Source organism: Stenella coeruleoalba, assembly GCF_951394435.1.
Source record: "Stenella coeruleoalba genome assembly, chromosome: 3".
NCBI classification, from domain to species: domain Eukaryota; kingdom Metazoa; phylum Chordata; class Mammalia; order Artiodactyla; family Delphinidae; genus Stenella; species Stenella coeruleoalba.
Window position 1 is genome coordinate 96,333,543 of NC_137148.1, and position 22,428 is coordinate 96,355,970.

Consider the following 22,428-nt stretch of genomic DNA (forward strand, 5'->3'; position numbering starts at 1 on the left):
AGTAGCAAATTTAGGAAGGGAAGACACAAATAGCGTGGCAAGAGTAAAGTGTCAAGGGCACTCTTTTATGTGTCTGTTTATTTCATGAAATGTATTAGGTGCCTTCGAGGTGCCAGCCTCTGTGCTTATGTCTGGGTGAACTGAAATATACAAGACATAAAACATGTAGGTGAAAATGCTGATCTGATATTCCCTACTGAGCCTCTGCTGTAAAGACTTAAAAGGTAGCCTTTCCTTCTCGCCAAGGAATTCTCTCCAACACCACACTTGAGGGGCTGCCGAAAAGAGAGTGAGGATCCCAGTGTACTGTATCTGAGTGTTGCCACAACTGCAGAGCATAACGGGGATCAGATTGCCCTATAGTTTAGGATATGCTGGAGCCTAGAATCATTCTTGTTGGATATCTGCCATAGTATGCAGTGATTGCTGGGGATTTCTGATAGCACAACAGACATTTTTTAAAATTTGTATTTATTAAAAAAAATTTATTTTATATTGGAGTACAGTTGATTAACAATATTGTGTTAGTTTCAGGTGTACAGCAAAGTGATTCAGTTATACATACATCCATTCTTTAAAAATTTTTTTCCCATTTAGGTTATTACAGAGTATTGAACAGAGTTCCCTGTGCTATACAATAGTTCTTTGTTGGTTATCTATTTTAAATACAGCTGTGTGTACATATCAATCCCAAACTCCCAATCTATCCCTCCCCTACACCCTTCCCCCCGGTAACCATAAGTTTGTTCTCTAAGTCCGTGAGTCTGTTTCTGTTTTGTAAATAAGTTCATTCGTATCATTTTTTAAGATTCTGCATATAAGTGGAATCATATGGTACTGTCTGTCTTTCTCTGTCTGACTTACTACACTTAATATGATAATCTCCAGGTCCATTCATGTTGCTGCAAATGGCATTATCTTATTCTTTTTTATGGCTGAGTAATATTCCATTGTATATATGTACCACATCATCTTTATCCATTCATCTGTTGATGGACATTTAGGTTGCTTCCATGTTTTGGCTATTGTAAACAGCACTGCATTGAACATTGGAGTGCGTCTATCTTTTTGAACTATGTTTTTCTCCAGATATATGCCCAGGAATGGGATTGCTATATCATATGGTAGCTCTATTTTTAGTTTTTTAAGGAACCACCTTACTGTTCTCCATAGTGGCTGTACCAATTTACATTCCCATCAACAGCATAGGAGGATTCCCTTTTCTCAACACCCTCACCAGCATTTATTGTTTGTAGGTTTTTTGATGATGGCCATTCTAACCGGCGTAAGGTGATACCTCATTGTAGTTTTGATTTGCATTTCTCTAATAATTAGTGATGCTGAACATCTTTTCATGTGCCTCTTGTTCATCTGTATGTCTTCTTTGGAGAACTGTCTATTTAGGTCTTCTGCCCATTTTTTATTGGATTGTTTCTTAGATATTGAGCCACATGAGTTATTTGTAAATTTTGGAGATTAATCCCTTGGCGTTCTCATCATTTGCAAATATTTTCTCCCATTCTGTGAGTTGGATTTTTGTTTATGGTTTCCTTTGCTGTGCAAAAGCTTTTTAAGTTTAATTAGGTCCCATTTGTTTATTTTTGGCTTTATTTCCACTACTCTAGGAGACGGATTGGAAAAGATACTGCTGTGATTTGTGTCAAAGAGTGTTCTGCCTGTGTTTTCCTCTAACAGTTTTATAGTATCTGGTCTTATATTTAGGTCTTTAATCCATTTTGAGTTTATTCAAAACCTTAATGGACTGACTCCTGTTAGCCTGGAATCACTCGCATTCCCTCTGCGTTTTGGAGCAATATTTCCTGGAATCCACTTCTTTGTAAGACTAACTACCAAAAGATATGGAAAGTGGAAGTGAATGGTCATTAACCTTAGGAGGTGCTTATAGCCAGGTGAATGTAGACAGATAGGAGACTACTAGAGGTTTCCTAGAGAGATTCTCTTATTTCTTGATGATACATTGCTAAATAAATAACACACTAAAGTGTATTAGTTAAAGATAATTGTCTAAAGATGCAGTTAACTATAACGGGTTGCTTATTATAAAACAGCTGCACAGACAGTAAAAATATATTCTGGTAATTGAATTCAGGACATCACTTCTGTGCTAGGATTAACACAGAGATGAAACATTCAACAAATTTATAAGAGAATATAGACAATGTCTCTTTCTCAGGTTGCAACAGAGAGCTAGAGAAGAAGATGAGCTCCTCAATCAAGAATACCCTTAGTTTTTGCTTTCTTTTATATCAGGTCAGTAATTCCAGTTTTGACAGAAATTAAGACATTTCACCCAAGGACAAGGAGTCTTTCCATGCTCACAATATAATGAAAAAACTGATTGTAGTTTAAGCGACCATTCACACAGCCTCCGTTGATCATCCTAAAGACTAGGAAGGTATAAACCAGGTGTTTTTGTAGATGGTAGAGGCAGGGGGAGAAGAATGAAAGTAATCAGATGAGAAGCACCAAAGACAAACTCACTCCCTTCTTAATATTTCAGAGAGGGCTAACCTAAACACAGTCATGATAGCATGGTCACCATGCAAAAAGACCATTTTCTACCACATCTGTGCAGACACCATAAACTGACTTAAATAAACTCACCTCCAAGAGGAATGAAGTAATTCTATTCATGATGAGAAATATTGAAGGATTTATAATCACAAAATTTGAAAAACATAAGCATTTTAATATGGGTGTCTGAAAGAAAATCATAGAATAGGTTTTTCACCCAATGTGACTGTTTTCCTTGGGGTCATAGCTTTATGGTCTTTGAACTGATTAGATTAATGCCGATCTTCACGGTAACCTTACTTTAAAATGTCAAACTAGGATCAAGAGGCTAACTGTCTTGTTTGAGAGACTCATTCATGGTAAAATTTTATAGCATAAAGTTGAAACAGATAACAAGTCACTAATGGCAAGCTATGTGTATTTAAAAGACATGCCAAAACACTAAACTGGATATTTTTAATGGCAGAGAAATAAGAAAAACTTTCATACCTGGGTCATTTCCTCTGCATGAAAAGAACACTTCTGTAGGCCCTTGCCAGAGAAAACACATTTTTATTCACATGCAGAAAAGGGTTCTGTGGCCATGGAGCTGAATCAGAATTTTGAGTAATTCCAAAACACAAGTTTTGTTTTTTTTTTTCTCTGCCTTTCCATTTTCTACTCCATCTATGAATCCATTTATGTTGAAGCTGAAGAAAGATTTGAAATCATTCCCCCAATCCTTAAATGCCTCCATCTGAATTGACATCAGTGAAAGACATAGTACCTGATAGTACCTGATGTGAATATTGTCCAGCCAGGAGTCCTGGGTTTCCTTCGGTCACACTAGGCAAAGGAAGGTTGGTCCAGGCCCTTCTCTTCCCAACCACTAACACATAATGCATGTTTTAATACCCTGAGACATAAACCTCACCTCCCTCTCTCCACGATGTAAGTCCTTGGCTCTTTCTTTCAAGGATGAATCCTGAAGGATTTCAGGAGCTAATTGTCACAGCATTTACAAGTCTAATCACAATGATAAAGAGGGAGTGTTTGGCCTTTACAGTTTTCTAAAGTGCATATACTGAAAGCATGAAATATTGTTTCATGAATGCCAAAGAGCAGACGCTTGTTCTTTATACTTGATTCAAATGAGGTCTTTTGAGATCTAATGCTTATTTTGAAGGATTAATGCTGGCTATAATCAATACAGTCAAACTTCAGCACTTTAGTGTATTTAATACTGAAAGTCCAGGAGAGAAAAAGAATAATTGGACATTTAAAAATACAGAGTAGGTAATAATGCTTTTTGACAGTCATGGTGCTGATCACCAACTAAAATGGCTTGATAAAAATAGACCATTTTGGGCTTCCCTGGTGGCGCAGTGGTTGAGAGTCCGCCTGCCGATGCAGGGGACACAGGTTCGTGCCCCGGTCAAGGAAGATCCCACATGCCACAGAGCGGCTGGGCCCGTGAGCCCTGGCTGCTGAGCCTGCGTGTCCGGAGCCTGTGCTCCGCAGCGGGAGAGGCCACAGCGGTGAGAGGCCCACGTACCGCAAAAAAGAAAAAAAACAAAATAGACCGTTTCACTTGAAGTTTCAGATAATTCTCAGCTCCTATGAGAAATACTGGCACAAGGTATACCCCGCTTCCCGTCTCCACTGATATGGGTAGCCGATGTGTTTACAGTTATGTATAAAGTATAATCCCATGCACATACCTTATGTTTTTATTGGTGTGTTTTGCTGTCTCTATGATCACCACCAACCTTTCAGTCTGCAGTGTAAACAGGCTGCAATACAGAGGTGGACAACGATCAGGAAGCAGTAACCGACAAGTTGTAAATATATCAAACTTCAAACTTTTGAACAAAATGTTTCTTAATTTAGAAATCCCTTTTCCTCAACATGCTACACAGAGACTGGTTGCATTAGGCCTGAGAGATCTCCAAATACATGTCACACCTAAGAAAACTTTAAGTACATCTTGAGTTTGTGGAAAGTCTTCAAGAAAGCAGGGACAGCAGTGCAGGTCAGAGGAAGTGTTGCTCTTTGGAGTCTGGCATCCCAGCTTTGAATCCTGCCGTGGTCCAAGTATATATGTGATCTTGGGCAAGTTGTTTTTCTTCAGTGAGCATCTGTGTCCGCATCTGTAAAATGAGAATACTAACACCTAACTTCTATTGACAGTTTGTGAGCATTTAGATAGGTGAAGAATAAAAAGCACCTGGCTTAATAAATGGTAGTTGATTGAAGTATTATAATTTTTCTATGAAAATAGCTTCTAAGTTTTAAGGAGAAAAATCTATTCTCTCCCTACCCTCATGCATTCATCTCCCCCTGCCTCTGAGAAAAAAAGTTATCTTATTAGAGGCAAAACCAGTAGATCTCACAGGAATGGGTAGATTTATGCTTACTCCTGTGCTCTGTGTTAACGTCTGTCTCTTATTTAGGACCCTAGATGGTCATCCTCTACAGAAAGGGAAATTCTCAATGATAAATAAATAAGTCTAGTCTTCCTCTGACAGCAGCAAATTCCCTGCTTGAAAGATTACCTTGGCTTCTAACAATAATATGCATGCTGCTAGTTTCTTTCCATAGCGTTCCCCCTACCCGAGAGAGTATTTATCATCTTTCAAACAAAGTTGCTGTGAGTTGCTGGGTCCATCCTACCATTGAGCCTTGGAGAACACTCCAGAACCACTTGCAGTTGCAGGGGTACACCACAGGCTTTTAACTAACTTTTTTTTTTTTTTTTAATTTTTTTTTGCGGTACGCGGGCCTCTCACTGTTGTGGCCTCTTCCGCTGTGGAGCACAGGCTCCGGACATGCAGGCTCAGCGGCCGTGGCTCACGGGCCCAGCCGCTCCACGGCATATGGGATCTTCCCGGACTGGGGCACGAACCCGTGTCCCCTACATCGGCAGGCAGACTCTCAACCACTGCACCACCAAGGAAGCCCCTAACTAACATTTTTTAAGGCCATGAGCCAAGAGACAGATCCGATTGATATCAAGAAGTGTAAACAATTCCACACCAATATGCCCACACTTCTGTTTCAATAATCACATGAGGTTCTCTTCATCTTAGCAATAATGCGGTTTTGTGAGGCTCTCTGCCCCAGACCATTCTTGTACCACATGTCATAGGTCACCTCATGACATTTCATCATTCAATTTTTCATAGAAAAATTGCAGAATGCAATTCAAATATATTTTCCTGGACAGTTCCAAAGCACTTCTCTCTTAGCTAGGCTGCCAGATAAAAGAATAACTTCAGAAAATTGCTCTTTCTCTCCACTTTTTTAAAAAGTTAAAACCTTTTGGGGTTTATTTCCACTTTTATGTATGTTCAGTATTTTAAATGTTCATTGGATATAAGCTTTAAAATATTTTGCAAATCATTTATCAGCTCAATAACTGCACAAAACCTGAAATGCTCTAACACTTTGTGATTGTATGTATCCCAAGCTTAACTACTGGATTACTTTTATTGAAAGAAGTTGTACATGTTTAGACTTGCTACCCTGATCCAATGAGACCCTTCCAATTGCAAAGTCACTGGAGTTTTGACATGACTGACACAAGTTTTTAATAAGGCATCCTGTAAGGAGTATTAATATTTAAAATAGCTCTGATTTCTAAGTGCAAGAACTTCCATCTATGGCAATTAGCTGGGAATGATTGCATATATTTGGAATTACCCTGAATTGCAGAATAACTACAAAGGCCAATTTCAATTGGTTTACAAATTTTCCTATTACTGTAAGTACAGAGGTTAAAAATGGTATGACTTATTTGTTTTTTAATGTCTTCAGCTGACCATAAAACATTAATCATTTCTAGTGAAAAGTCTTTCAGTGTGTTATATAACCAAGCAAATAAATAGCCTTGGGATCTTGGGAGTTGACTTAAACCATCATTATGTTTTAAGTAAAACCTACTTTTGCTATTGTCTTTAAAATTAAACAATGACTCCTTCATATTTTACCAAAGGTAAATGTTTTAAAATTCTTAATTTTTCCCAATTAGCTTTAAAACATTTCAATCACTATAAAAATCTTACTGACACCTTAACCATAAAATATATATTTTGTAAAATGATTTCTTCCTGATAAATTGATAAAACATTTAAAACTTAATGTTCCATCTAGTTTCAACAAATGAAATGTATGGAGAAGAGAAAAGAGCTACATATTGAAATTTCCAGAAGGGAAAACATATATCATTTTCTTCTGACTCAGGAGATGCAGAACTCAGCCACTGACTTAAGAAAATAATACTCTATCAGAGTGGGTGTGGAAGAGCATTTGTAACTTGTTGGGTTTAGAGTCAGGAGGTCATACACATCTGCTCCCAAAATGACTAACATACCTCATTTTAAAAAGCAAACATGCCTAGTGCTAATAAATAAATCAATTCACAAGAAAACCCCAGAACGTTTTCGGAACATCTTTGCCAGGTAAACTGTTGCTATGGCCAGGCTTCTAAGAGTGGCAGCCATGAGAAGGGAACAGAGCTTCTCAGGCATTTCATCCTCAGTTCTTCTCAATTTAAGGCAGTGAGTGAAATTCAGCAGAGAACTGCATTGACTGAATTGAGCATGCATACACACTTGATCTTTTTGGTTAACTTAATTGTGCTCATCATCAAAGTAAGGGAGATTAAATAAGAATAATGCAAGATTTCTTTTTTAAAAAATCCTCAAAAAGAAAGCTTTAGTATAAACCTCATTAGCATTCTTTACTCATTCTTTATTCTTTATACTGAAAGGCAAGAAGGTACGATTTTCTCATAAAGTTAATTTAGAAAAAATCACATACAAATCCCCTCCCCCAAAATTACAATTGAAATTGAATTACTAAATATTTAAGGGTTTCTCTATCACAGATTCTCTAAATCTATATCCAGAATTTGGCAGGATACGGCATGTAAACAATAAGTTAACTTATGTCTGAATTCTTGGCCTGAAGTTATTGAATGGAAAGTTGTTTGAGCTTTTTTCAGTCTGGTTGTTGAAATTTCAAATGTAAAGATTAGCTCACTTTGTTATCCTGAGAAATATCATTGGATATTTAAAGACTAATTAGTGGAGAGAAAACAAAGCAAGGAATGTTTAAAATGGCCTATAGAAAGAAAGTATCAAAAACAACCCAGTTCTTGCCAGAGAAGTATTTGTCAAATTAAAGAATTTGTATATCTTAAGTGTACCTTAAGCTAAATTTTAGTAGTTAATTTGTTGGGTAAATATTAACTTTATCATATTTTATGTAAATTTACTCCACTAGCTTTTTTCATATTATCTACTTTTCAATATCTACTGTCGCCCATATTCTCAGCTCTACATATCAGAATACAGGATGTTAACTACAAAATAAAAGTCAGAAGATAGACTTATTCAGAATTAAAATGAAGTTATGTGAAGTGTCAGAGTGTTTTCTTCAAAATGATCATACATTTTGGATATTTATAATAACACTGATTTGAAATGCTTATTTCTGTTGTTTTCAAAGGAAAATTAGCAGTTAGCTGATATTGGATCAGAAAATGGAAAATGGTTTCTGTGATTATCTTTTTTTGGTACGCGGGCCTCTCACTGTTGTGGCCTCTCCGTGGCCTCTCCCGTTGTGGAGCACAGGCTCCGGACGCACAGACTCAGCAGCCATGGCTCACGGGCCCAGCCGCTCCACGGCATGTGGGATCTTCCCGGACCGGGGCACGAACCCGCGTCCCCTGCATCGGCAGACGGACTCTCAACCACTGCGTCACCAGGGAAGCCCTGTGATTATCTTTTTAGATATATATGTGTGTGTGTGTGTGTATGTGTATACATATATGTGTATATATATATAGACATAAATAAAGCATGTTGGTCCTGATGGAGGATATTTATTCTCTAAGCTTCACATCTGTTATGTGATCAGAGTTACCATTAGCGAAGCAAGGATTGACCATGGAGCTGTGTTTGCCATCTTGGAATGCAGTAGTTCAGGCATGAAACTAATTCTAGGTGATGGCAATGTTAACAGAGAAGGACACTGAAGAACCATAAGGTTCACAACAACAACAACAAAAATTCAAAATAATTATAGAGGCTCTCCCCACAAATATCTGACTTCAGATCTCTAGGGCTAACTTATTAAGAAAGACCTACTCTGATTCTCAGTTTCACAAAACACTCTGAAAATTTACTTTTCTTAACTAATTTTAACAGAAATAAAACCAGTATCTGATATATTTTTGTGTGACAAAGATCATTGCTGATTGAATAACGGTCATATTGTAAGGTGGGTTTGAATTCCCTAGGATGACATTATGAATGTGTTCGTATCCAGACAGCTCTTTCCACTGAGAAGACTGGACCAAAATAGGGAGGACTAGGTGCTGATCTTCTCAGCTGGTTCATTAATCTAGTCATGCTCCAAACCAATACATGGATATGAGGAGGACTAGAGGTCATCAAACACTGATGATTGATCAAAATTAGTAAAGTGAAAGATCTCAAACTAAAAGAAACCTCAGTGTGGGGCTTACCCTGGTGGTGCAGTGGTTGAGAGTCCGCCTGCCGATGCAGGGGACACAGGTTCGTGCCCCGGTCCGGGAAGATCCCACATGCTGCGGAGCGGCTGGGCCCGTGAGCCATGGCCGCTGAGCCTGCGCGTCCGGAACCTGGGCTCCGCAGCGGGAGAGGCCACAATAGTGAGAGGCCCGCGTACCACAAAAAAAAAAAAAAAAAGGAACCTGAGTGTGTATATGTATAGATGATAGATAGATGGATAGAGATATAGTTGGTCTATTTTTTTTCTTTGTTTGTTTCATTTTCACTGAACTTGGGGGAATGATGTCCCCTAAAATTCCATTTCCCGGTTACCGGCATACCGAACAGAGCTCTGAAACATACTTATTGGATTTTTAAGTTAAACTGAGAGGTATTCCTTATTACATAAAAACTCCTGCATTTAATGTCCTTTACAAATTTACTGAAAGATAAAATGCTTAATAATCATGGAAAATGTGTGTGTGTGTGGGTATGAGTGTTTATATATGTGCATAATAGAATAATGATATAAAATTCACAAATGGTGCTTACTTCTGGAGAGAGACTGTTAAGTGACTGACCTAATTCCATACTAGTTGGTAAGTCACTGCTACTCTAGCTCCTGGGAGTATCCTCTCTCCCCAGCCTCCCTACATCCCTCATCGGTATCTCTCCTACCCAGCTCTCTTCAACATCCAGGCACCGAAGTGTTGCCCACTTTCGCATAGCAAGGGGTCTCCAAAGCCAACTGCAGAAGTTTGGCAAGCATCAGTTCTCTTTGTCTGTCTCTCTGTTTTCCTGTTAGGTAATTTGTTTATTATTTGCTATTGTTTTATTTCTTGGGTTAAGTTATGGATTTATGGGTGTTGATTATATAACGAATTAAACATACATCAACTAAAAGAAGGGGAAGAGGTCAAAAAGACAGGAGGACAAATGACTTGAGTATCCTTCTGTGTTTGTGATAGTTTTTCCTGAGCTTTGTGACTTATTTCATAATACACTTCAGTTCCTTTTTCTCCTCTCCTTCTAATTGGGGCCCAGCCAGGAAATTTATCCTACATGTTTTCCTGGGAGACATAATCCTCTCTGACATCATCAATACTGGAAGTACTGCCCAGGGAATGAGAGTCAATATTAATTATTATTACTTATCGAGCATTGACTGCATACTTCTTATTGCCTAAAACACAGGAGACAAGGTCTCTGGCCTGAGGGTGTACAAAACCCTTCAATTAGTGAGACAGGAGAGTCTAACTAAGTTAAGTTGTGTTCTCTCTACTGGCTGCCTAGCTGTTTCCACTCACATAATGGTGAAAGATGACCAGATGATTACATTAATCCTTGCTAGAGATCTTGCTCAAAGAGTTATGGTTTTTGTTGGTTTTGGTTTTGACTTTTATCATCTATTTGCCTGGCTTTAATGCATTTCTACACCCTTACATATAGGCAGCTGTTTAAATGATGCTAATTGAGGAATTCTAAATGATCCACGGTTCCACTCTATCTCCAATAAAAATGTTTGCCAACATTTGTTTCTAGCTATGTTTCTGAGAATATACTGAGTAGTTTACATGTATTATTTTATCTAATGTTCACTAATTTAAAAAAACTTGAGTATAAGAGTAGGAGTTTGTAAGAATAAGAACATATAAATGGTTTGAAATGGTAGGGATAAGAAAAAAGCAGAGTCGTTTTTAGGAAGAAATTTTTCACTTTGTTAATAGGCATATTTCGATATGAAAAGTGAATTTTCTCACTTGCCCAACAGTCTGAGAATTGTCTCTGAGAGAGTTTGTAAGTATAGTGTTCTGCTGGTGGAAGTAAACAGTAATCTGGAAGTTTTTATCCAGAAACTGGAGAATCTAACCACTGAGGTACTTTAAATTTGGAAATAGAGATATGAGGAAAAGAAAAGGAGATGAGTTCCACAAAAGCACTGGAGGCTGGGGCCCAACTGAAGGCAAGGCCATCAAGAAATTCCCCAAGGCAGGGAATAGGGAAGAAGTTTTTCAGGACAATGATACCTGATATTCTATTTTAATCCATTCTACGTGTTGAGTTATAACTCAGTCCTCTCTGCTAACCCAGACTTTGAGTAAAACCTATTATATACTCCTGCTGCCAGTGGCACTTCTATAGAATGAATAGAAGTGTGATAGGTGGAATTTCTAAAATGACCCTTCAGTGATGTCCTAACTTAATCTACAGAACCTGCTTATGCATCAAGATATCACCCCTGTGCTTATAGTATATCATCTAGTTGCTCTTGAGGTGGGGAGATTATCCAGGTCAATCTGACCTAATCACATGAGTCTGTAAAAGAAGAGGGCTTTCTCTGACTGGTAGCAGAAAAGAAAGTCAAAGAAACATGGAGGCTGAGAAGGACTCATACCATTGTTTCTTTGAAGATGAATGCAGTCAAGTGAGAAGGAATGTGATGGCCTTGGGAAATTGAGAGAGGCCCCTGGCTGACAGCCGACAAGGAAACTGAGACCTCAGTCCTACAACTGCAAAGAACTGAATTCTGCCAACATAAATGAGCTTGAAAGTGGATTCTTTCCCAGAGACTCCAGCCAGCACCATGATTTTAGCCCTGAGCATAGAATCCAGTCTAGCTTACTCAAGTCTGTACATCTGTGAGCTAATAAATGGGTGTTGCTTTAAGCCATCAAGTTTGTGGTAATTTGTTATACAGAAATAGAAAACTAATATGAGTCATAATAATGATCGGCCAAAAAAAAAAAAAGAATGGACATAGAAAAGGAATCAAGAGATAAGACAGAGAGCATAAAAGAGGAATAGGATAGAGAAGAAGGATGAAGAGAGATGTGTAAGCTGCATTAGGAGGGCTCAAGGTTTCCCACAGTAGAATGAATGCTTATTCATTCTATTTCAATATTAAATGAGTGTGAACACCTGCCTAGTGTTCATATTTGGGGGAATAGCCTGTGGAAAAGATATAAAGTTATTGACTTCATTTTATGAAAGTATTGGAAAGTGGGGATTTTAGTGACCTGGGGCATGAGGGAAGGTAGACTATATAAAACTAACTGGGGTGAATATATAAAACTGTGTTTATCCTACTTTGAAGCAATCTTTTTTTTCACTTGGAAATTGAAAGAGTAAAAACTATAAACTGTAGTTTGCCATCTCGTATTTCAGAGATATGAAATATCTTCAAGATCAAGTAAAGTATCAAGTAAACCTACATGTAAAAGTAGACTCTTGATTGTAATGATATTACAGTTGCAAATGGATGACATTAAGACCAGAATATCAAAGATCAGAATATCTATCTATCTATCTATTTTCTGAAGGCTCCAGTTAAAGATGGAACACTCATGACACATATTCACTGCTAATTCCATCAGAATCTCTACTAAAATGTCAGTTAAAGGATTTTTGAAAAGTAAAAACCTGAAAGTACAAAGAAAACAGGAGAGACAAATACAGCAACACAATATTGGAAACCAGAAAACATTTGGATGGATGTTATTGACTTATAGGTGGTAATGCAGATCAGAAAACAATGTAAACCAGCAATGGGGGAGGCCAGCTCCAAGCTCATTTGTGATGTAGAGCCCTGGAAAGGCTCAGGACTGAAGGCACCAGGTACAGCTGATATTAGCGGAATAGGTCATTGCTGAAAACAGGTGTACTGTTTGAATGCCTCTGAGACCATATGCCACACTCTGTAAAGTTGGTTGTTCCCCACTACCCTTCACAGCCGAAGACTGGAAATTTACTTTCTGGGGATTGGTAGGAACACTTTAATCACGAATACACAAGTTACAGGTGAGGATGGGATATCATAATGAAAACAGAGGGATTTATTAAAAGACCACGTTAAGTGGCCATGTCTCTGGTCCCCTTCTTTCACTAGACACAACCTTGGTACTCAAGTTTATAGCCCACAGCAGGAGATTCGAACAGGGGTTGGAAACAATGGCCTGATGACTGTTTACATAATAGTAAAGTCTTATTTCAACACAGCCACATCCTTCATTTTGTATTGTCTGTGTCTGCTTCTGTGCTACCATGACAGAATTGAATAGTCACAGCAAAGACTATCTAACTGATGAAGTGTAAAATATTTGCTCTCTGGACTTCGATAGAAAAAGTTTGCTTATCTCTGGACTAAAGACTTTTCTAGGAAACTGACTGGGACAAGAGACAAAATCTATAGATGCCAGTAATTAGAGTTTCCAAATGAAATGGCTAAACAAGTTTATTCTACAGTAAAGCCATTAGTGGACAAAGCCCACCTATGCAAATAGAATTTGTAAACATCTTTGCAGTGCTTCACTTTCCATTAACTATAAAGGAACAGTCAAGGATTACAATACATTAAAACAAAGCTTTTAACATGAAATACAAAGGTTAGAAAAAAAACAAAAAAAAAGAAAGAAATCAGAAAAGAGTCATTGAAAATAGCAGAAGAAAACTATGTGCCCCCCACAAAAAGAAAAAATATGTAATAGCCTTAGAAACTAAATTGCATCCATTAAACAGGAACAGGAGCTATACCTGCAAAAAGAATACTTTGATAAGAAAAATTCCCTTGAAAATGAATACACAAAACAATACAACAACAAAGATCAGAAGAAATTCTGGAAGACAAAGTTTAAAAAAATCTGGGAAGTAGAACAACAAAGAGAAGAAAGTATCAAATAACTAATTCCAGAAGGTCACTAAAACAGAAACACTAATGTTTTCAGATTGAGAGGAGAAACTGAGTGCCACAATGTAAAAGAAAAAAACATATTTTTTCTTTTACCACAATGTAAAAGAAAAAAAAACATATTTTGCCTAGACTCTGATACAATAACCAGTTAATCAGAAAGTCTCAGCTTTCCCAACTGAGCAAAGTTTATATAATACAGAGTTTGGAAAAACACTAATATTAGGTCGATATGACCAATTTTTTTTGTAGTCATCTGATTGTAGATGTGTTATTTGTTGCAAGCTCAGTTTCTTTTTCAAAATAAAACAGTTGCTTCACAACTACTCCAGTTGCTCATCGATCCACCTGACATTTTAAGACATTCAATGATAGCACTGTCTCTCTGAGGCATTACAGTTGCTTGGTCCCAAGTCTAGAGTGCCAAAAATGATCCAGAAGAGTCTATTTGATGAAAAAAGTACTTGCATGGGAAGTGATCTCAAAAGTGCTATGACAAAAATGAATACTCTTCTTTTTGTACCCCACAGAGATAAAATTCAAAACAGAATGTTTAGTTAATTTTTTAAGGGTCATATTTTACTAGGCTTATCTATAGTAATGGAGACCTTCTCAAATCAAAACTGGAAGTGTGAGTTGTTTGCATAAGCGCTCACTGTCTGTCTCTTAGAAGGTAATCGATCAGAATTTTAAAATTCAATTTAGTTGAAAAAAAATTGTATTCATATTTTTAAATACAATAAGGAATAAAATAAAATAAATTATGTGTTCACATTATTTCCACCTCAGTTATGGCTTAAAACTGATTTCAAAATGTCTCCAAAGTTAGACTTGAGGACTTTGTAAACACTACCATTTTAACATGCTTAAAGTTAATGCATAAATATCTGCTTATACCAGTTCATAGCCTTTTGTCTTAACATTAATGGCTCTACATCTTCACAGGCAAAAAGACAAGAAATTTGAGAATAAATCTTGTAATCTCCTTTAAACCTCTCCCTACATCTATTCAGTTTTCAAGTCCTGTTCCATGACAGTGTCTCTCCTGTCCACTCCTTCCCCTCCATGGCTCTAGTTACTATTTCAGGTCAGGCTGCAGTCACTTTATTGCTAAGCTAGTACAGTAGGAAGCTGAGAGGTCTCTATGTTTGGAGCCTCTAATCTAGTAAATCCTACAAGGTAATTGTATGGAGTCACTCCTTTCCTGAAAACCTTTTGGCAGTTTCTAGGGCTTTCAAAAAAGTTCCAAACTCATTATTATGGTAGTCAATAACCATGTGTTCTACCATCAATATCTAATTCTGGCTCCACTGTATATGTAAACACAAATAAACACACACACACACAGACACACACAGACACAGACACAGACACACACACACACACACACACGAGTCAACTGAGACCTCTTAATGTCAACTGACCTTCCCTTGCCCTTCCCCATATGATTTTTTCTCCTAGAGAGCTCTCTCTTCTCCATTTTTTTTTTTACATTCAGCCGTCTAACCAAAGCCATGATACAGTGTTGAGATTGGAAACTGTATGTAGGTCAAATATGACTTTAGGTATATTTTTTAAAAAACTGATTGTTTTTGTGTTTGTATATACACACACTTACACATATATGAGTTTATATAAATAATACAATCAGTTTGTATATTATATATAATTTTACAAATTATATATAGATATATAACTTATATTTGCATATATGTATAATTTTTCCAAATTTGAAAGGATGGAGATTGCACCTAAAAATCCAGAGTTGTGGCTTCTCTTGAGAAATCAGAAGCCTTTGCCACATAAGGATTATAATTAGCCAAAACTAAGGAAAGGTTTTTCCTTTTAAAAAGAACACACACTCTCCCTTTTTCCTTAGTCTCTGCCACTTCCCTTTCTCTTAGAAATGGTTTACCCACTTTGTTCATTTATGTCACTCTCCTGTACCCTGTAGACCTTTATGTTGGTAACCCCTGGTTCGGATGAACTCCTCCTTGAAAACATCTCTGATTATTCCATTCACTTGAGATCTCTACTTTCTCTGCACTTCTGTAGATTTAAAAAAATACTTCTCTATGTCCTTTATATTAACAATGAAACAGAGAAATAAATTCAATCTACAACAAAAAGCAACATTAGAAGTCTTTCTCCACTAATGCTTTTCAAACTCCTTGGAGAGTTGAAGTCTCACTTGATATTTTTCCTCCCAAAGAGTTAAGCACAAAGCACAAGTATTTAGCAACTATTTTTTCAAGAGGGTGAATGAGTAAATAATTGGTTCCCTGAAATACATTTTCAGTAAATTTAATTTGTTGTTTCCATTAAAATAACAAATATATAGGTATATCTCAAAGGAGATTGACATATATAAGAATCATTTGGAATTGTCACTTATGCATATAATTAAGCTTTTATATTTTACCTTTTACAGCTAAATAAATTGCAAAATAAATTTGGTATTCTTCAAATTCTGTATTGGGTAGTTTCATTTGCACATGTGTTTTCTTCATATTTTCTGCAATTAATAGAATTCTTATTTGGACCCTCACAGATCTAGCCATATGGAAATAAGTTGTTATTTGGTATGACCTTGTATCGTTACTTCAGTGTCTCAACACACTTTTGTATTCAAAGTGCAAAAACCAGTCCTCATTAGTGGTAGAGTAATTTGCTCAAGGACAGAGAGTTATTGAGTCTCACAGAATCAACCTATTAAAACCAAATTACTTTGAAGATCGTATATTTGGGGGTATTGTTCTTCTTTTTAAGTTGGATAAAACAGAGTTTACTCTCATGGGCTCTTGGTCTCAAATTTGTTTGGGTGATTTAAGCACCTGGCTCCAGAGAATTAGAAAGAGTGGACTAATATTCAATAAATCGACTGACTAAAATGTAGCTGTTCAAACAGTAAAAACTGTTGAATGGATTACTTGAGAATTGACAGCGTAACTCCATATAGATTAGAAGCCCTAACATTCTTCTTTATCATTTGATTTAGGAGGAGAGAAACATAAACTGTTTTCTAATCCTTAAAGTTATACCTTCATTTCACCTTCTAAATACTCTCGCTTTCGTTTTGCATTCCTCAACCCTGGAAAAATGAATGATAAGCTCATCAAGAGAATTAACATGCAGTTGTTGTTTATTAGTCTAATGGAATTGTCAGGTTTCATTAATAATAGGAATGTATCATTTGCAATCAATCAGTTATTCATTGATGGAAATAGCAAGGCTGTCTTCATTTTCTAAATGATGGAGATTCTTTCTCCATGTTTTATAATTGTTTTACAAACCATTTTAAAATTACTGTCATTTTTCCTTTTTTATAAGAGTTCATTTCTGTCATGTCTATGTGACTGCAACAGAATCAGATTAAATTAAAAGATTTAGTTTGGCTGATTTACTCATCACTAAGTGGTTTCTTCTTTTCCTTGAACCTTGGTAAATCAGACAGCAATGTCACGGTTTGAAGGTAGAGGAATTTTGTATTATTCATTACATGTATGTGTAAAGAATTTAAAATGAGCCACTTTGATAACAGCATGAGTATGGGCTGGCAAACGTGTTAAATTGGGGGGAGCGGTAAAGGTTTACTTTCAAACTCCCTTTGACTTGTGAAATTTTCTGCTAAGCCACCGAGACTATGAGGCTAATCTACTTTCCGTTCCTAGTGACTTTCTAAGGATCCTGAGCCAAGAAAATATCGTTTTACTTCAATTTTCTCCCTGCAGGATAGGAAAAACATAGAAGCTTCAAGAATGAAGTGAAAATCAGTTTCTTTCAAAATGCTGAAAAATATAATTTGTTTTGATATCTTTGTGCCTGTTATTTTAAACATCATTTTTAAGATATTTAGTTACTGGTGTTAGTCACTCGTTCCTCTGTGTTTAAAAACGTATGGCCTCAGTATCATGATACAAAATAAATGTATCAAGTTACCTTCTACTTACAGTTAATGGACATGATTAGTTAACATCTAAATTCTTTTGTTTTCTTTTAGGTAATTTTTACTGAAGTATAATATACCAATGGAAAAGCACACAAATTGTAAGTATACAACTTGTTGTGTCTAATTATGTGCAAAATGAGCCCACCCATATTACCAGCGCCTGGATCAAGAGGTAGGACATTACAAGCAACACTGAAGTCCCCTCGTATCTCCTCCCAGGCACTATTCTCTGAAAGATAACTAATATCCTGAATTCTAACACATAGATTTATTTTTTTCTGTTTCTCAAAGTACACTGTATATTTTTTGGCTTTGGTTTTCCATTTCTCTGTTATACTTTTTAATTGATCCATATGATTGCCTGAACTCACTTCAACTCACTTCTCCCAAAGGAGTATAATTAAGCAATAGCTTCTGGACTACCGTATCTGCTTAAAGACCTAAAGATCAATGGACAACATCAAGGCAAAAGTCCAGATTTCATGAATAAATTTCCCCAACCATGAAATTCATATCGGTTCATCTGGATGCCTCATAGAAAACTGGGATATGAAGCCTCCCAAATAGAATTGCAGGGAGTGGCTTCAGCAGGGAAATAATGACCTGGCAGTGATAGCTCTCCATGAAGGGTAAGTGACAGCATCATGAAGCCAGAATCAGGACTCATTCCAGGAAATTTTGAGCATTTGTCTCAGACACTACCACCCCGGGACCTCAGGCTTCCTGAGGGAAAGAGTCCAAATGAATACATCTGGGACTTAATAAGCCAAACCACAGGGATTTTGTGCTGAAAAATAGAAAGCAGCAACACTGGAAGTGAGCCAAGGTTACACTAAGGCATGAGCATATCGTATAATATGATGTCCAAGATGAAATATGGATGTGCGCGTATGATGAACCAAAACAGAAAACACACCTGCCCTTTGACATTAAGTTCCAGCCATCTACACATGGGAGACATTTCCATAAAAGGAAAAGTGCCCCAGAATGGAATACAAAGCAATTGAGAAGTTGATCTTGATGGAAAGATTAAATGAGTTAAATAAGCATAGGCTGCCTATTATAGACAAAAAGACAAAGAGTTAAACAAGACATTGAAAATGAATTGGTTCTTTATATCCATAATGTCTAGCAGAGTTCCTGCACATAGTTAGTGTTCAATAACTATCTGTAAATGAATGAAAAGCTTTCAAATATAAACATAATTATTTAAAAGGAGTCACTGTTCTTTCTAGGAACATATGACCCCAAGATATTTTTAGTGCCCTTCTTTAGTGGGTGGATCAATAATTTAAAGAGAGCAGACTCAGTTATCTCTAAGCATTATATGAGAGTACATAAGTACAAAGCTTATGTACTCTCATATAATGTACAAAGGGAAAGTGAACTTCCTCCTGTTGCTGCTTACAGCATTATGCCGGCTGTGGGACAAGCCCCAACAGTTGTGTCAACATTCACAGACAGAAACAGGAGATTTTTATATACTATAAATGATAGATTTTACAGAAGGAATTGCAAACTACAAAATCTTGCACCCAGCATGCCACCCAGAACCCTAATGTACCTCATATTTGGATGTCTTAATGAAACATAATAAATTACACTTTACTGTAAGTATGAGGAGTTTTGGCTTTGTCTGGCTTTGTCACGGATAACTTCAGCAATGGAATTATACTGTAAATCTTGGCTGATTTTTAAATAGCCAAAATGTATTCACTATATGGCTGCAAACATTTAATGTGGCATGCATTTGATCAAAACTTTAATACATTGCAAGAAAAGATATATGTTTCCCATATGGCAAGTTGGAAATGAAAGGGTAATGCTTGACTCAACACTGCTGTGTTTAAATCGTTGTCCCTGGTAAAATTAATCCAGAATTCTAGTTCTGCAGAGAAGATCAAAGAGAAAATCGTGGAAACTGCTGCCATCCTTGATAGATTATGTACAACCAAAATGAAAATTAATACCTTTTATCAAACGATCAGGATGTACGAGTACTGAGGATTACTAAAATGCCCATTCAGTTTTTCTCTTAATAGAGTTTGATTGGTCTCAGAACATGTATATTGTTCGCAGAGCTTTTGGATATATGGTGATGGTGTGTATTTTGTGACCACCCTGCTTTCTCTGGCTGGCATTAGGCAGATACAAAATAAGAAATAAGTGTAAGAAGTTGTAAAGTAGGTGACTGGAAAATAAACTTACCTACATGTACATGGGCTGCCATGTCACTAGACCACCTTCTGCTTCTAAGTAGTTACTTAGAATCGTTCATGGTTAATCTTACTTTCCTATTGTGAGGCTATCTTTCAATCCAAATCCAAGATAAACCATCAAATGCAATCTTTCCCACGCTGAATTCCTACTATGCAAGGTAAGTTTTTAAGTGTTAGGTTATCATTCAATACAATTATTAATTTATTGAGATAATATGGAGGGAATATAGTCAGGAAGAACAATGGCATCAGACCATTTGAAGTTCTCACAATGAAAGGGATGCGCTGGGTCTACTACTGGTTCTTTAGCTCCAGCTTCCTGTTCTACACTAGGCAGGGTAGCTTCGAGCCACACTACTCTCCTATTGCTCTTCGCTTTCAGAAGTTACCAGTGACTCCTTCATCACAAACACTTGCTCTCTCTACAGCATGTATCTGGTTGTTTACTCTCCTTTTTGCTGGACTCTAGAACACTGAATTATTCCCCATCTCTCTGACTCTTCCTTTGCTACCTCCTATTCCTGTCCCTCATGTTTATCTTAAATCTCCCCTAAGATTTGCCTTCAGACCTCATTTCTCTCCTTTACTCTTTCCTTCAGCTAAAGAATCCTATGTTGATAACCATCCACTTTCTCCTTATATATGCCCCCATTTCTCACCATAATCTCCATTTGCAGAAGCTGCTGTTCCAGTCAGATGGGCTCCAAACCTAAGAGTCCTTCCTATGGTAGGTCTGCATTATGGTGCTGAATCTTGTAAAATAGTATGGAAGTAAATTATACTTCCTTGCTGTCTTTTACATGTATCCCTTTCCTTTCTATCACTGCTAATAATAATCTAGTTAAGAATTGTCTTCCCTGTCTTGGAAACAATATCAATAAGAGGATCTATCTTATTATAATTCTTTCTTTGAATTCACATTGTGTGCAAGAAAAATATTATTAAAGCACAACTCTGATCAAGCTGTTCCCAATTGTGTAACTTAACAGTAGTTTTAAATACTTCCTGAATAAAGTAAAGTGCAGAAAACACAAGGAAGACGAATTGCAAAGCAAAAAGGCATTGGGTTAGATGACAGGAAGACTGGAGGAAGAATCAAAAGTAATAGCAAATATTTTCCGTGAATAAACTGAAGGATTCTGGATGTATGGTGATGTATCACCAGAGGTGTCAAGGTATCATGATAAGGTCTCATTATGGATTGTAAAACACCATGATGTCCTTATCTAGATCAATACTCTCCTAAACAGCTTCCTTCCCTGCTCTTTAGTATCATTCTGTAGATCTGCATTTATAAGATTAATACACTATTCAAATACATATTATAGGATTGAATCAACAGATTTGGGAAAACAAGTGAGGAGCCTGTGGGATGATAAGGCTTAGGGTGCCCCTGAAAGACTGAGAATGTTCTGTACTGGGCCAAGTCATAAGGAATGCTGTTCTGCTGCATCTCTAAATATCACCAGGTTTACTTGGAACTACCTAGAATGGGAGGTACTACCATTAATGGCTAATAGCCCTTCCCAATCTGTATCAACCAGACTTATTTCTGAAGAAAACTTTTGATGTTTGCAAAGCTCTAGACCAAGAAAATTACTTCTCTCTGCAAAGTCCCGTTATACCCAACACTAAAAATCACAAATAATCCTTCAAATCCAGATACAATTCCATTTTCCATGATGCCTTTCTAAGTCACTAGAAAAGTTTTGTTCCTCCGTATTTTATAGCAATTTTTCTGAACCTCAGTTGTAACTTATTATGTCAATTGTTAGAGTGACCTATATATCCTAATGTATTCTGTGTTCATTGATGGCTAGAATGGAACTTTGATGTTTTCTTGGGAAGAATGAGGAGTACAGCATCAAAAGACTTGGGTTTGATAAACATAGCTGGCGCACAGAAGTTCTGTGATGGACTAGGGATGAGGTCTGTAACCTTTTTGAGACCCACTTTGATCATCTGCAAAATAGCAATAATAATGATCTTTCCTAGAACTTTGCTAATCTATCTGATAGTATGCTCTACAAATACTACCTATTATGCATATCCCACACTGCACCTGACAGTATCTTTCATATATGAAATAAACAATAAATACTTGTAGATTCAAATTGAATTTCAACCCTTCAAGGTGAAATGAGAAATATTTAATAAAACAAACTTTAGAAAATATGCTTTATATCCTAAGATTTTTATTTTTTTTGAATTTTATTTTATTTTATTATACACCAGGTTCTTATTAGTTATCTATTTTATACATATTAGAGTGTGTATGTCAATCCCAATCTCCCAACTCATCCTACCCCGACTCCCGCTTTTCCCACTTGGTGTCCATATGTTTGTTCTCTACATCTGTGTCTCTATTTCTGCCTTGCAAACCAGTTCATCTGTATCATTTTTCTAGATTCCACATATATGCATTAATATACGATATTTGTTTTTCTCTTTCTGACTTACTTCATTCTGTATGACAGTCTCCATATCCATCCATGTCTCTACAAATGACCCAATTTCATTCCATTT

General features: G+C 36.7%; 1 long non-coding RNA gene across 1 annotated transcript in view; it reads left to right on the top strand.

Annotated features, from left to right (window-relative positions):
- LOC307183718 overlaps positions 1–18,673 on the top strand; it is a 537,680-nt gene extending 519,007 nt beyond the window's left edge. Inside the window, exon 6 of the long non-coding RNA XR_013827568.1 lies at positions 17,735–18,673. This is a non-coding gene — a long non-coding RNA (uncharacterized lncRNA). The remainder of the gene's footprint in view (positions 1–17,734) is intronic.
- Positions 18,674–22,428: the final 3,755 nt, after the last annotated feature.